At 38.0% G+C, this 14,188-nt stretch overlaps 1 protein-coding gene and 1 long non-coding RNA gene across 2 annotated transcripts in view; one reads left to right on the forward strand and one right to left on the reverse strand.

Annotated features, from left to right (window-relative positions):
- Positions 1-1,513, reverse strand: part of LOC113988084 — a 110,722-nt gene extending 109,209 nt beyond the window's left edge. The window contains exon 1 of the mRNA XM_039382907.1: positions 1,177-1,513. The gene's annotated coding sequence lies outside the window, so the exon portion shown is untranslated. The remainder of the gene's footprint in view (positions 1-1,176) is intronic.
- Positions 246-13,672, forward strand: LOC120323573. The gene is made up of 3 exons (XR_005564184.1): positions 246-413; positions 7,147-7,237; positions 11,951-13,672. It is a non-coding gene; the product is annotated as an uncharacterized LOC120323573 (long non-coding RNA).
- The last annotated feature ends 516 nt before the right edge of the window (positions 13,673-14,188 follow it).

Here is a 14,188-nt window from a genome sequence, read left to right on the forward strand (position 1 = left end):
CCCCATTAGCGGCGGTTGGGTCGGGAGCGCGCGCTGAGCGGGGAGGGCGTGGAGCGCGCGCGGGCGGCGGGTGGCGGGCGCAGGGGGGCGGGGGGGAGGGGCAGCATTGACAGCGAGCGCCGTGTCCGTGCGGCGCTGCCGCCTCAGCCCCCGCGCGCCCCCCCCCGTTCCCGGCATGCCCCGGGGCGGCGGGGCTGGCGCTAACGAATTTGAATGAAGAGCCCTCCGTTCTTTCGGCGCCATTTTCGAGTGATGCCCGATCGCATCGCTGCTGCCGCCGCCGCGGGGGAGGCGCGGGGCGCGGGGGCCGCCCGCCCGCCCCGCCAAACTCGCCCCCCTCTACCCTGCGCTATCCCCGCTTACACCCTCGTCGCCGCGCTTCGGAGCGGGTACCACCGCCGCCAGCACAGGCGGTAAGAGCCAGAGGGAGCGGGCGCGGCTGGGGCAGAGGGAGCTGGGCGGGCGGGCGGGGGAAGCGCGTCTTCGGCAAACGGGGGCAACCTGCGCCCCGCCGCCGGGAAAAGTCACCTCAGGAGCCCGGTGGGCAGGGGGCGGGAGGCTCCTGGAGCGGCGGCAGGTCCTGGGCGGATCTGTCACTTGCTTCCCTCAGCCCCAAGAGCGGGCGGGAGCGGCCGTCTCCTCCGGCAGGTAACCCCGCTTACCCCCCCGGGGCGGCACCGCGCCCGGCCGGGGAGCCCGGGAGCCCGGCTCGCACCCGGCCCGGCCCGGAGACAGCGGCGGGGAGGCGGGCGGGGGACGCGGGAGCCGCGGGACAGCCCGAGCTTCGGAGGGTCCCCCTGCCCCGCGCTCCCGGGACATGACAGGATGGGCTTTCCCTCATCTCCCCCCACCCCGGTTTTCCAACACCCCTCCCCAGTGGATTCTTCCCTCCCGCCTTCTCCCCCTGCCTCTCCGCCGTGGAAATTTCAGGGCAGCGTTCGGGACACGGAGGCTCCTGCTTCCCTGCTCTGCAGCAGCCAGGATGACTTCCCCACTTACATGCACATCTCCCTTTCTCGCTCGCCGCCCCCCCCCCGCCCCCCGCCTCCTCCTTCCTCTCTCCCAGTGTTTTCGTAAGCTGGATTATTGCCCCTTCGCTCTTTCTCTTCCCCGTCCCTTCTCTCTCCGCCACCCCCTCCTCCCCCCTCCCCCCCCCAAAAAAAATAAGAGGACAACCTTCGGGGTTTTTTTTTTCCTCCGTTTGTTTCCTCTCCATGTTAGCAGATTAACTTCTCCGTTTAAGTGCTTTCTCCACCTCAACACTCAAGCGTTTAATTTCCCGTGTCGCGATACGGAGCCGCCTTTTGCAGGAACCTGGGTGACGGTCGTGCTGCCACATGCTGTCATATTTATCGTCTCTGTCCCTTTGGGTATTAACGAAGGACCAAAGTGCTCTTCATCGCCTATTGCACAGGGCTATTTTCCCCCCTCTTAGCGTTAAAAGGCGAGTTTCCTTCCTGAACTAGAGGGGGGAAAACATAATCCGAGACCATTTAAATCGTGCCAGCTATTTCTAGGTGTTTTTCTTTTCCTCCTACACACCCCAAAAACGAGTAAATACCCTCCCCATAGATAGCCCAGCCTAATACTGTGATCAGAGCTGGCCATTCACCTTCTCTTCTCCGCCTACAAAATTCTCTGTCTCTGTCACCCGGGTCGCTATTTGTCATTGGCTTAGCTATTTTTTGGTGGCTGTTTCTATGTCATTTCTCGGTGGCCAGCAGCTCTCGGTCTCTCGTAGCTGTATGAACGCGATCGTGCTTATTGTGATAGGCGCCGAGATCTCTCGCAGCCTGTGCGCTGCGCGATTCCCCCGCCGCACACACACACACAGACACATATAATATGTGACACGGTGCCTTTTCCTCCACGACGTCGTTTAACCCCCTCGGGGCCGGGTTTGGCGTGGGTGCTCGCGTTTCGGAGTTGCGCACACAGGCTCACAAGGCATCTTTTTGTGGCGGGAGCGCCGGCGGGGACAGCACCGTGCAGTGGGGCAGGGAGGAAGCTCGGGCGCTGCCAGGCCAGTGGGCTCCTTCACAGCCACAATTTCTAAGCGTTACTTTTTATTCCTCTTCCTACTTCCCTCTTCACTTTCGGCCGCCTGACCTTTTTTTTTTTTTAAAATTATTATTTTTAATTTTTTTAATTATTATTTTGTCCTGAGGAAGGAAGGCGTATGGATATTTTTCCCGATGCCTTGTGAGCGGCGGGGCTGCCGTCGAGCTGGCGGGCGCTCAGGATGCGCAGCTAATGCAGCATCGGGCCCCCCGTTAAGGCGCCCGTTCAGCGGAGGCTGGAGCGGCTGCTGCCCCCCCTGGTTGCCTGCGAGGACGCGGGGCTGGGAGGTTGGACCGGGTCACAGCCTTTCTCCGCTCCTCTTTCCCCCCCTCCCACTGCCCCCCTCCGTCCCCCCGTTACCCCCCCGCGCATCCCTCCGCGGCGTTCAAAGCCAGAAGCGGCCGCCTTGCGCTCTGCACCCTGGCCACCGAAAATAACGAGTTAACCGAGGGACGTAGGAGGGACGTAGAGAAGAGTTGGGGTGCAGAAGTGCTGTACAAAAGATTTCTGTGTACATGGCTGAGAGCGTGTAGTCTTAAAGTGAAATGCAAAACTTAGCGTTTCCAGCATGGCAACTAGATTGTGATTCAAGGTATTTTCTGTGTCATGCAGAAATGCAATAGTTCAAGGAGATTTTTCTGCCTCGAATCCTTAGTTTCCCTGGATTCTTTTAATCCAGTACACAAATTATACTTTTTCAGTCATTTTTTTCCTGGAAATTGCTTCTTACTTTGTCTCCACAATTCTTACCTTTGTGCCTTGATAGAAAATTCAGCTTAATCCTTGAAATTACGATACTAGTAAGATCTTACTGAGATTTAGCACTCATTTCTTTAGATTTGCATGATTACTTTCAGAGTGTTTTCAGAAACGTTTTAAGCAGTCAGTATGGGAATGTTGCACAGAGCTGTTTCATTGTAGCTCTGTATACTTTGAAATATCAGGATTTGAAGAGATTTACACTATTCAGCTGTGGAAGTGCACTCACAAACACTGACTTTCACTTTCAATGAAATAACTGTCCTGACTCATAGCTAATTTACAAAAAAACCCCTATAATTCAGTATTGTACAGGTGCATATGCATTTTTTCCCACTATTCGATAGTCATGTTCAATAGAATGCAATTTTTATCTATTTTTCATTTTATTTAAAAAATCTACCTAGCACATATTTGACTACATGAAACAACTGTTCTTTTAAGCTTTTAATTTCTCAGCTGCACCAGTCCCATATTTTACAATTACATAAAGGTGGGTGTGGCTAAAGCGAAAGCAGTAAGCAATCTAATATCAGTATATAGTGTATGTTAAGTAGGTTTTCCTTTCTTATATTTGATGTACTCCTTATTTTGAAATATTTTGGGGGAAAAAATCATGTAGCTTAAATAGACCCTTGTAGTGCTGCCTGCATTTTTTACCTTAGTTAAAATGTCAAACATTAACTGGGATTACTTGGCCCTGGAAAAGTTACATTTAGAGGAAATATCAATTGAACTTAAAGATCTAAACATATATACTTATATTGATCAGTGAAAGTTGAAGTTCTGTGCTTACTAAAACATTGCTTAGATACACCACATAGCATAGTGTGTGTATTAATTTTTTTCTTTTGTTTCTTTTCAGTCTAATCATCTATCTTGATTCTTAGGAAAAACATCCAAATAAGCTTCAGTTGGTTGGGGTTTGGTTGGTTTTTTTTTTTTTCCTCCCTCTAAGTTGTACTGAAAGTTTCCAAGAAGTACCCTTTCATTTTATAGATATAAATCTACTGAAACTTGGAATAACTCTTGAGATTTTTTTAATTTTCAGAAACAACAGTAATTTGAAAGTGTGACTGTGTATCTATGTGACTTTTTAATGTGTTAGGTTAGTATTTGATAGGAAGCTTAATGTAGTAACATTTTAAAGGGAGACTATATATACGATACCAAGGTATCATGGGGTTCTTTTTCTGTTTGGTTCGTTGTTTGTTTTTTTTATCCTTAACTTCTGGAATTCTGAACATCTTACTATTCCATCTAAAATGCAATGTCATAGAAGGAAAAATAAATTGGAGTCTTTAATTCCTTAATTCTTTTTATGACTAATAAGTCAAATTCTTAGTGAAGTACAACTGGAACTGCCTACAGACTACCTGGCTCTGTACAGCTTGCCTTTGAACACTGTATGAAGGTGCACATCTCATCCAGCTTGAATGTCAAAAGCCATCCTAACAGGTGTATCAACGCTTTTCTGTCACACTTTTACACATGTACAAGCACATGACCTTTCTTTACAGAAAAAGTAGCCACATAACAGTTAGTATTTCTTTTATAGGACCTTACTGGGTTTTATTATTTTCATTGGGAAGCAGTTAACTACTGAACATGTAAGGGAGAACCAAGAAGCTTATCGCTGTATTCTGCGAATGTGCTGCAGGTATTCTGTTTTGTAGATGCAGTCATCCACCCACACCCAAAGGCCCGTTGCAAGTCATTCCAGTAATTTACATTCATTACAAACTGTCAAAGGCAGAGCGCATCTTGGACTAGTTTTGATTGTCTGTGAAAGAAATAGGGAATGAAATTGTAGGCTTTTGTGTACAAACAGAAAAATGTTTTTATCTGAAGGTTTTTAAAACTAAAAATAACTTTATGTACATCAACAAGTATTCTCCACAGATTTATTTTTTTTTTATACTTACATATTATTATAAGTTCTAAACACTTAGTATTTAACACTGGAACCTGATCTCAAAAAATTATGATGTTTTCTATTATCAGTAAAGCTTTTTTTTTTTTTTTTTTAAGACAGGCTGCCCAAATTTTTGTCGTACATAGTCCCCTGTGACTCTTCTCACAGCCATCTATTTTTTAATAAAACTAGTAAAGTATTTTAAAGATAGAAAAAAATTTATATACCTCACAAATAGAAAGGGGACATCAGACAGAATGGAGAGGTGTAGCCATAGATTTCCAGTAACCTCTTTTTAGATAGTGAAAATGTTGCTTTGCAATTATTTTTTTTTGTGCATTATTGGCAGGAGTTATGTAAAATTTTTAGGTTACTGATGTATGAATATATAACAAGCTAGATAAACTGGGTTTCAAAAGAAATCTTTATTGAAAAATATCTTCATTGTGGATACTGGACAATTTCAGAAATTCTTTGAGTAAACTAGGTATAAAAATTTCTGCCCATAGGATATAAGGCAATGTCCATAGTGATTTTTTTTTTAACCCTTTCTTGTAAGTTTTTAAAACGCTCATTCTAATAAAGAAACTTTGGGATACATCTATTCACTGGACAGTTGATAGAACCACACTTGAGGAAGAGTTTTGATCTTAGCTTTGTGTGCTGTATGAGAAATCCAGAAGGTTTGCAGGAATATTAGAGGAGGGTAGCAGACTTGAGCTCTAGTGCAGCTAACACTTTAAGTTGGGCAATTTTTACTTTAATATTTGCATCTAATAATATTTTTAGCATATCATTAAAACCAAAAAAAAGTTCTCTTTACAGAGAATAATAAGCTTTTTAACTTTATGTAATTCTAAACACTTTTCCATATCTCGGTAATGAACAGTTACTAGTATATAAGGATGACCTCACACACACATACACAAAACAGTAGAAAATGTAATTTATGTACATTTAGCTTTTATTTTGTTAAAGGTTTCCCAAGATGTGTTCTAAAACTAAAGGCAATATTGTTATATTGCACAAAACTGAAAGATAGGAGTGACTTTCAGTGATCGTTATTAATGTCTAAAGGAAACCACTGTTAGAAATAGGACCCCTCCGCCCCGTGACTATTTAGTTTGTTTTCAGACACTGCAATGAGTGTATCCACAGTAAATAGATTATTAATAAACTTCTCAACATTTAATCTGGTCACAACTAATTATTTTATTTAGCATGAACTGACATTCACTTGAAGATTTGGTTTCAGAAAAAGATAATTACACATCAAATGGCTTAGGCTTGTATTTTCATTTTAAATACCTTTTGTGAGTCCAGTTTCAATATTATCTTCAAGTATGTTAAATCTCAGTATAAGCACAGGGGAGACCACAACTTTTGTGGTTTTGGTTTAAGAACAGAAACTTTTTTTTAAAGGTAAAATAGATCATGTGTGGAATACATGAAAATACAGACAAACTCTTTTGTCTTGTTAAAGCAGGGTGCTTATTATAGTTCCATAGCTATGGGGGGGGGGTGTTAGTATTTTCTGGAATACTCTTAAAGAATAAAGAACAGATTTATGAAAATATTTGTAAGCAGGTGACTTGATCTAGGCATCATCTACTCATTTATTAGGCCTAGGATGCATCTTGTCATAGTGCCTACAGTAAAAAAGTCCAAATAAAGTCAAAATACATTTAAGATTTTGGCTGTGTGAATGCAATGTTTCCTCCAGTTATTTGACTATAGTTATTACCTCTCTCAAGTTATACTTTATTCTTATCTGATCATGACTACCTTTTTTTTTTTTTTTTAGTCTCTCAGAGTGTATTATATGACAGTAATTCTTCCAGTATTATGTTTTAAAGTAGCTAATATTTGTAGGCTACATTGTCATAAAGGCAATAATGCTACTAGCTTGAAGAGCAAAAAAAAAATTAGAACTCCTTAAAGAGAAACACAAGAACTTAAATACTTAACAGCCAGTAGCATATTTTAGGAAGTATAGCAGTAATAATCACACATCCATTAAGTAGTTTACTTACTTAAAAACTTATTTGCTTGTTTGAGGGTGGAGGGAGAGATTAGTAGTGGGTAGGAAAGGAGAACAACGCCCCTTACTCCCCCCCCCTTTTTTTTTTCCTTTTTCATCTTACTTTCATCTTAAAATGCTGCAGGAAGAATGAAAGCAGAAACATGCTAATCTGATTTGTTTCAGGAGGCTTCTGATAATAAAGAGGCATATCACAGGTGTTCCTAATCAAGTCAGTTTGGTTTAAAAAAAAAAGTATTTTTAAAATTAGGATTTCCTGTAACATAGACAATGCGAGGGTCAAGCTGATGACCTACGTCTATGTTTGGGGATCAACCATGAAACTCTGGGTGTTGGAAATATGTTATAATACATGACATTTTTATTGCAGGTTTTGACCTTTCAATAGAGAGCTGATTTTGGAGAACGACTTACTCCTGTGATTGAAAAACTCTCTGGAAGGTTGATGGAGCATGAGCTTGGTATATATTGTATTAAAATTTCTCTTATTTCATATGTTCTTTATTTTAAAAAATGTATACACAAGTATAACTTATTCAGATTTTTCAAAATAGGCCAGTTATGCTGAGTTTATTCACGAATTTATTATTTGTTAAAATAATTCTTCTTTACACTTCTCCTGTAAAATTATAAAAGACTAAGTAAAAAGTATTTACACAAGCTGTGCTCAGAAGGAAATGAAGTGGCCAAAAGTATGTCTAAAAAGCTGAGTTTGCAACAGCCTTGATCCATTTGAGTTATATAAATTCTCCATATAGTATTGTTCTCCTATTCATGTCTTGGGAATTACTCCAACTGAAATGTTGCTAATCCAAAAACAAAGTATGAATGAAATAAAAAAATTATTTTTCAATAACTTTTTTTTTTTTTTTTTTGGGGGGAAGGATGTGTTAAAGAATAGAATAGAGTAGAGAGGTAGTTGAGTGCATTTCCATGTAGTGGGTAAAATTTGTTTTTAAAGACATTAATAAACTAGCTACCTGACAAACAAAGAAGCAGAAAAGAGAAAGAAAAGTGGTCTTCAGAGCCCTCCACCTGTACCAGAATAGTCAGAAATTTCATTTGTTTAATCTATTTGTCGGTAAACAGATATTATATAGTAAAACAGTGAACATGTCAGAGTAATAATACGGACTATGCTACACTCATATTGCAAGTCCTGCTTTGCACTGAAAGTACTAATTTGGCTGAAACTGAGAAATCCATTCAGAGTAATCATAACCTATCTGCTCATATACGAATAGTCTTAACTAAGCATTTACATAGACAACTGAAATTAAAATAGTAACTGGTCTTGGATTGAGTAAATTTGTTTAAATACTAAATGGAGTAGTAAAAACTGTAAGAGTGTATCTTCAGCAGAATATGTTCTAGTACAACAAATTCTATGAACGTGTTGTGACTTTAGCAATTCAAACTTTCAGCTGGAATTCAGTTTTTATCCTTAATCGGTTCTGTCTGTCTTTAAGAGCACATTTTTTTGTAGGAAGTAATTGTACCATAAAATAGGAGAAGTTTTAAAAAAAACAAAATTTCAGATTATCCCTGAACTGCTGATTTCTACCAAGCAAATCCAGTGAGGTGTAAATTTCATATTTCCTCACTGTTGTAACTAAGGGCTAGTAGAACTGAAGAATTGCTGGCATTTACCAGTAATACACCTCCTGTTACAGAAGTATTGAAGGCAGACATATTCTGAATATATTTTTCATAAAATACCATAATTTTAGGGTAATTAAGACCACCTACAGAAAATTATCAGTTGAGTATGGGAAGTGAAACAAGATTATATATAAACTTTGAAGTTTGTAATTAGTGAGTAGGTAATTCTTTATTTTTTAATCCTTTCTTTATGTGTTTAAACACAGTGAAAGTACTTTTATTAGTGCTGGTGTTTGGGTAACATGCCTAATGTGCTCCCAAATAAAATAAATATTTCGGTCTGTCCAGAAACTGCTCTGAATGTACTGCATTTCTGTTGGGGTTTTTCTTTTTTTTTTTTTTTTTCTTTCCCCTCTGTTTTTCTCCTGGTTCTCTTAGAAAAATAAGGATTTCACTTAACAGTTTTTCTGTAAAAATTCTTTTTTTTTTCTGTACAAAAGCAGTTACATTCTTGTTAATGAAAATCAGGATTATATTGCAAGGCAAAGGTATCTAAGGCTCCCTTGTGAGATATTTAAAAGGTGAAAGTTTGATGGAGTGTTCCTTGGTCTGACACAAGTTCAGAGTATTTCTTATAGATTCTTATTCAGCAAAAAAAGGTGGTTTCTGGTTCACAACTGTAAATCAAAGGGATTTTAAATTTAGGGCCTAATCCTTCAAACTTTAAAATACACAAGTAGTCCTAATAACTCACTACCATGAATAAGGATTTGCAGAATCATATTCTCATTAGATGCACACTTTCTTTCCTTTAATAAATTTCATATATATTAAAGTATTTTGAACTTTAGACAAGTCTAAATGATTTTATAAGGTGCAAAGAGTTTTTCAGTAATATAGTAATTGAGTCTTACTCATTTATGAGGTCAAATATCTTGTAAGACTGTTGCAGTTGTCAGTTATCATTAAAATCCAGTTTTTAAGTGTTGATTTGCTCTAGAACACTTTTGTGCTGAAATTTGGCCCATGTTAATTTTTTTTTTCTAGAGCTGTTTTGTAATTGGTAGTCAGCATGACTGTTCCTTGACCCAAAGAGTAGGTGAAACTTTCAAGAAAGATGATGGAGTGTGTTTTCTTTTATTTTTCTACTCTTACCCTCTGCTATTATAGTTCTTATTTAACAAAACTGCCATTGATTTTGTTGGAAGTTCAGCCTGAAATAAGGGCTGCAGTGCTTGCCCCTTAAAAATTGCTGATGTGGCTATTGCAAATTGTGTGCTTGACTTTGTAAATTGTTTTGCAATATCTAATTGGAATGAAGTTGAAAAGATAGAAATGTACAACCTTCTTTGTTGAAGTTCTTCAGACGTGGAACTCTGTGTGGCCACTTTTACTATTCCTGCTGTAGGTGTAACACTTGAGGCTCTACAAACCTTGTTGACTGAATCATAATTTGAAAGCTGACAATGCATGTTTATTGCTCATCCAAAAGGAACTGCAGATTACTTTGACAACTCATTTCTGCTTTCCTTAATGACTTCTCTTGCTTTTCAAAGGCAACTTAAATAATATTTCTGGAAGAGATATGTAGCTATAAATGCAACCCATGCCTACTTATTACAACAGATGCAAAATCAACCATTGTTTGAAACCCTGTGATATCTTAGGCATGACTGTTTTAAGTTTTGATATCTGAAGCAACTGAATTTTCTGGATTTTGTTAGTTTAAACTAAATCCAGCCCTAACATTATTTTAAAATGGAGTTTTGTATACTATTAGATTTAAATAGACATTAACTTTTATTATTACATCGGGTATTTAATGAAACATGTATATAGAAAGGATTTAAGACTGGCATACTTACACATCATTTTTCCTTGTCTCTTGATAAAATGGGCTTGCAAAGCAATAGGAAAAGAAAAGCAAAATACATGCAAATTCTTTAGGGAAAACAGTTAAAATATGCTAACTGGACTATTTAAGTGCTTATTTTTCTCAAGTGCAAACATTTAATTAAGCAAGGTATTGCCCCCCTTTTTTTTTAATTATTTTTTTTGTTTAATTTCAACAAAAATCTAAGTAAAATTTATGTAGACCTGTACATTTAAGCTTTGGGTGGGGGAATGAGAAATGTAATCAAAGTTCTTAAATGTTCAACTACTGTATTGATGGCTTCTTAATCCACCTTGGTTTAGACTGCTGTTTGCACACTAACATGAAAAAGGGCATGTATGAAGATGCTACTGCTTATTGAATAGTGTGTTTGAATAAACCACTGTTTCTAGCTTTGTTAATTTTTAATTTATTTCAAACAAAGGGATATTCATGGTAAATTTTTTTCTGATTTTTTGGGGGACAGGATTTTTTTTTTCTTTCTGAAAACAAGTTGTTTTGTTATTATTCTAAATTTTTACAGCAGTATTATGAGAAAATAAGTGCTTTTTCTCAAACGATACCAGCAAGATAATCTACTCAAAGCAAGAAATCAGCAATATTTGTTTAATTTGTGTAGTACTGAAAAATCTTAGTAATATGCAAATACCTCTACAGTATTTACACCTTTCCTTTAACCCACTAAATTTCAAGAGCTTGCTTTTTATTTCCTGTGAATGTCCTATGGGGTTTTTTTTGTTTTGAGGGTTTTATTGAGGTTTGGGGTTTTTTTAAGCCTTCAGGTCAAAGATTTTCTTGATTTTTGTGTCCACTTCCTAGTTGATATGAAGAGCAATATAAAGAAATGTTTTTTAAAGTTCCCTTTCTTCCCACTGAAAGAAATGGATTTAAGTATTCATATGAAAGTTAACATAAACATTTTGAAAGTATTGTGATTATGGACATGATTATGATCTTCCCAACTTTAGCTGATAATTTTCTACTTCAGCATAGATATAGCATCATCTAAGTCATTTTTAGATTTAGACGGGACTTCCAGTGGATCTGATAAACGAAAAAAATTGCTTTATAATTTCTGTATTCTTTTGGAGCAAAATTTTCTGTCAGTAGAATGGGTAGATACTGTGCTAGATACTATTGCATTAGTAATTCTGAAAACACTTTACTTTCTCTTGTTGCAAGCTAGTCCCTATTTTAGTCAAGTTCAAGAATTAGACAAGGAAGACACTCCATCTGTTATGAAAAGTTGCAATGGCTCTTACAAGAAAGTTTGTTGCAGACAGAGTTCTCTTTTGATACTGTAACACTTATGTCAGCATTTTGCACAGGCAAAAAGAACTCCTGATCGAAAGAATGTTATGTACTGATTAGCCTGTCCCTAAAACCAAAAGGTTTTTTTCCAGGCTCTCAGGAGAGAGGGTAATGATGCTTTTAATGCCAAGCACAGGAGTTATAAAACCAGCAGTCAAATCTGTACTTCTCTTCATCTGTGTTATCACCTAAAATCTAAAAATAATTTTTCATCTCTCAGTCAGTCAGTATGAGTTAGGGATTTTAGTTCTGTATGACCAGACTATTTTTTTAAACAAAGGGTCACATCTTTAATTCTATGTGTGTGGAAATCTGTAGCCTATATGATATGAAAGTTTTATTCACTATGTTCACTATACTTCTTTAGGTCCCAAATTCATGGCCTCTCTAATCAATTCAAGAGAAGATAAAATATGGTTTGAAATAAACTCTCAGGAAAATGTTTGCCTTTCTTTCTAGAATTACCAGGTTTAAAATCTAGGTCTTCATTTGCATCTAGGTTTGGGGTATAACTAGGAGACTCTTGAATTAGCAGTGAGAAAATAATTCCTTCCAGGGTATTAGTACTGCTAGACTGTGTTCTGTTCTGACACCAGCAACTCTTCTGTTTTCGTTAAGGCTTTGATCCCAGCTATATCATCATAATTATGGTGAATTTGGCTGTGAATATTGAGTGTTTGCTTCAGAAATTGATATTTTTGTGAAACTGCATAAGAAACTAACAAATATAAAATACAAGAATGTTCATAAGTTATCTCTTAAATTTATTGTCCTTGATTATTTTTTTTGCCATTTAGATATACAAACTTCTTGTATTTTGGTGTGTAATACTTAATTTGTCAACCTCACAGTCTTCTGATCTGAAAATGAGTTTGAAATGCTGTTCAGGTTTTTTTGTTTTATTTTTTTATGTGAATATAACTTCTGTTGCTGACCCATTTTCCAGTATTAAAAACCTGAACAGAATTTGTCATTGAGGTAGGAATTAATGAAGGCTAACACTAGAGGGCAATTCAAAGCAGCAGTGTACTCCAGAACAGGTTTGGGTGCCTGTGGCCCTGAGCTGAAAAAGAGGGAAGCTGTGGAGACTTTTCCAGGGTCTCCCCAGGCAAAAGATGGTCTTTGTGATTACCCTCCTAAATCGTTTATTTAACTCATTTTTCATATCTCGGAGTGCTCCACTGAATGAGGAGGAAGTTAAGCCAGTTCTTATGCTTTGCTGAATTACAAGTTAAGAAACGCCTTCCAAGAGAGTCTTACCCCACTCACTCTTGCCAGTGTCAAAAAGGCATAACTTATTCAGTGGTGGGTTTTGTTCACTTTTAATTTGCTGTCATGTGCTACAGCAAACTCTTTGAAAAATACTAGGATTTGTGGGGTAAGATAACATTGCACAGAAATTTAAATGTCTTTCGCTAAATGCTAAGGAAAATGGAATGGAATACATGGTGAGTAAAATATTTTCTTTCAAAATACTATAAAGTTATTCAAATTAATAAGACAGTATGAATAATTAATTCCATATAAATAAGAAAAAACAAACCACCTGACAACCAGGATAAGGCATCAGATGGGTACTTTGTGTCAGTAATTTTATCAAAGAAAATATATTGAATGTAACAAAAAAAATTCAGTTGAAGATGAGTAATCAGGTGCTGTATTTAATATTTAACCAAGTAGGAGGGATCATCTGTTTGTATTGTGCACAATTTAAACAATTTATATAACAGTGCATTACATAATAAATTACAGTTTTCACAGTTGCAATGTTCATTATAGATTTACAGAACATCTTGAATACTTGTAAATAATAACCTGTAATGCAAACGATGATGTTATGGTTCTTGAAAAGGATTCCAGTATTCTCATTTCAGCAATGCAAATTTTCTCATTATATTGAAATGTATGCACCCAGCCATGTAAATGCTTGTGGCACAGTACAAATTTCAAATCAAAGAGCATTTTATAAGTGAGTGTGAGTTTATACCTGTCCCTCTACCTTATTTTATGTGGATGCATATAATATTTTATTATATATTTTATGTGTACTTATATATAAAAAATCTGTAATTAAAATAGCATGTTTGTTCCTACACTCTATCAGTTTGTCATGTTGTATTATCTTTACATTCTTTTGTCATGTTGTATTATCTTTGCATTCTTTTGCACAACTTACTATAAATGTCCTGAACTTGCTTTAACTGCTTTCAAGGGTTTTTTTTATAAAGAATACTTACTTAAAATCACTCTGGCAGTGCCACAGATCAAGAGAAATACTACAATGCATTGTTTCAGTAAACGTTTACACCTATTTTCTGCAGGTCTGCTCAGCAGCTCCAGTGCAAATTGAAAATATGAATTCTGCTGGCAATGATGTGCCCAACCTTAATTGGTGCTGGAGCTTTTGAAAGAGAGATTGTGTCATCACACAGCATATATAGTCCAACAATGACTGACCTTGATCGATCTGTCAAAGGAGAAAATAGCTTTCTTGGTTCTTAATAACAGAAAAAAAAATGGAGCACGTGAAATTTAACCCACAGAAGTTGTTAGGTTCTCTGGGGTTTTGGGGAGACTTGGTTTTGTTGGGGAAATGGGTTTGAGG

This window comes from Pipra filicauda, unplaced genomic scaffold (assembly GCF_003945595.2).
Source record: "Pipra filicauda isolate LSUMZ 115617 unplaced genomic scaffold, ASM394559v2 scaffold28_size6257848_pilon, whole genome shotgun sequence".
Lineage (NCBI taxonomy): Eukaryota > Metazoa > Chordata > Aves > Passeriformes > Pipridae > Pipra > Pipra filicauda.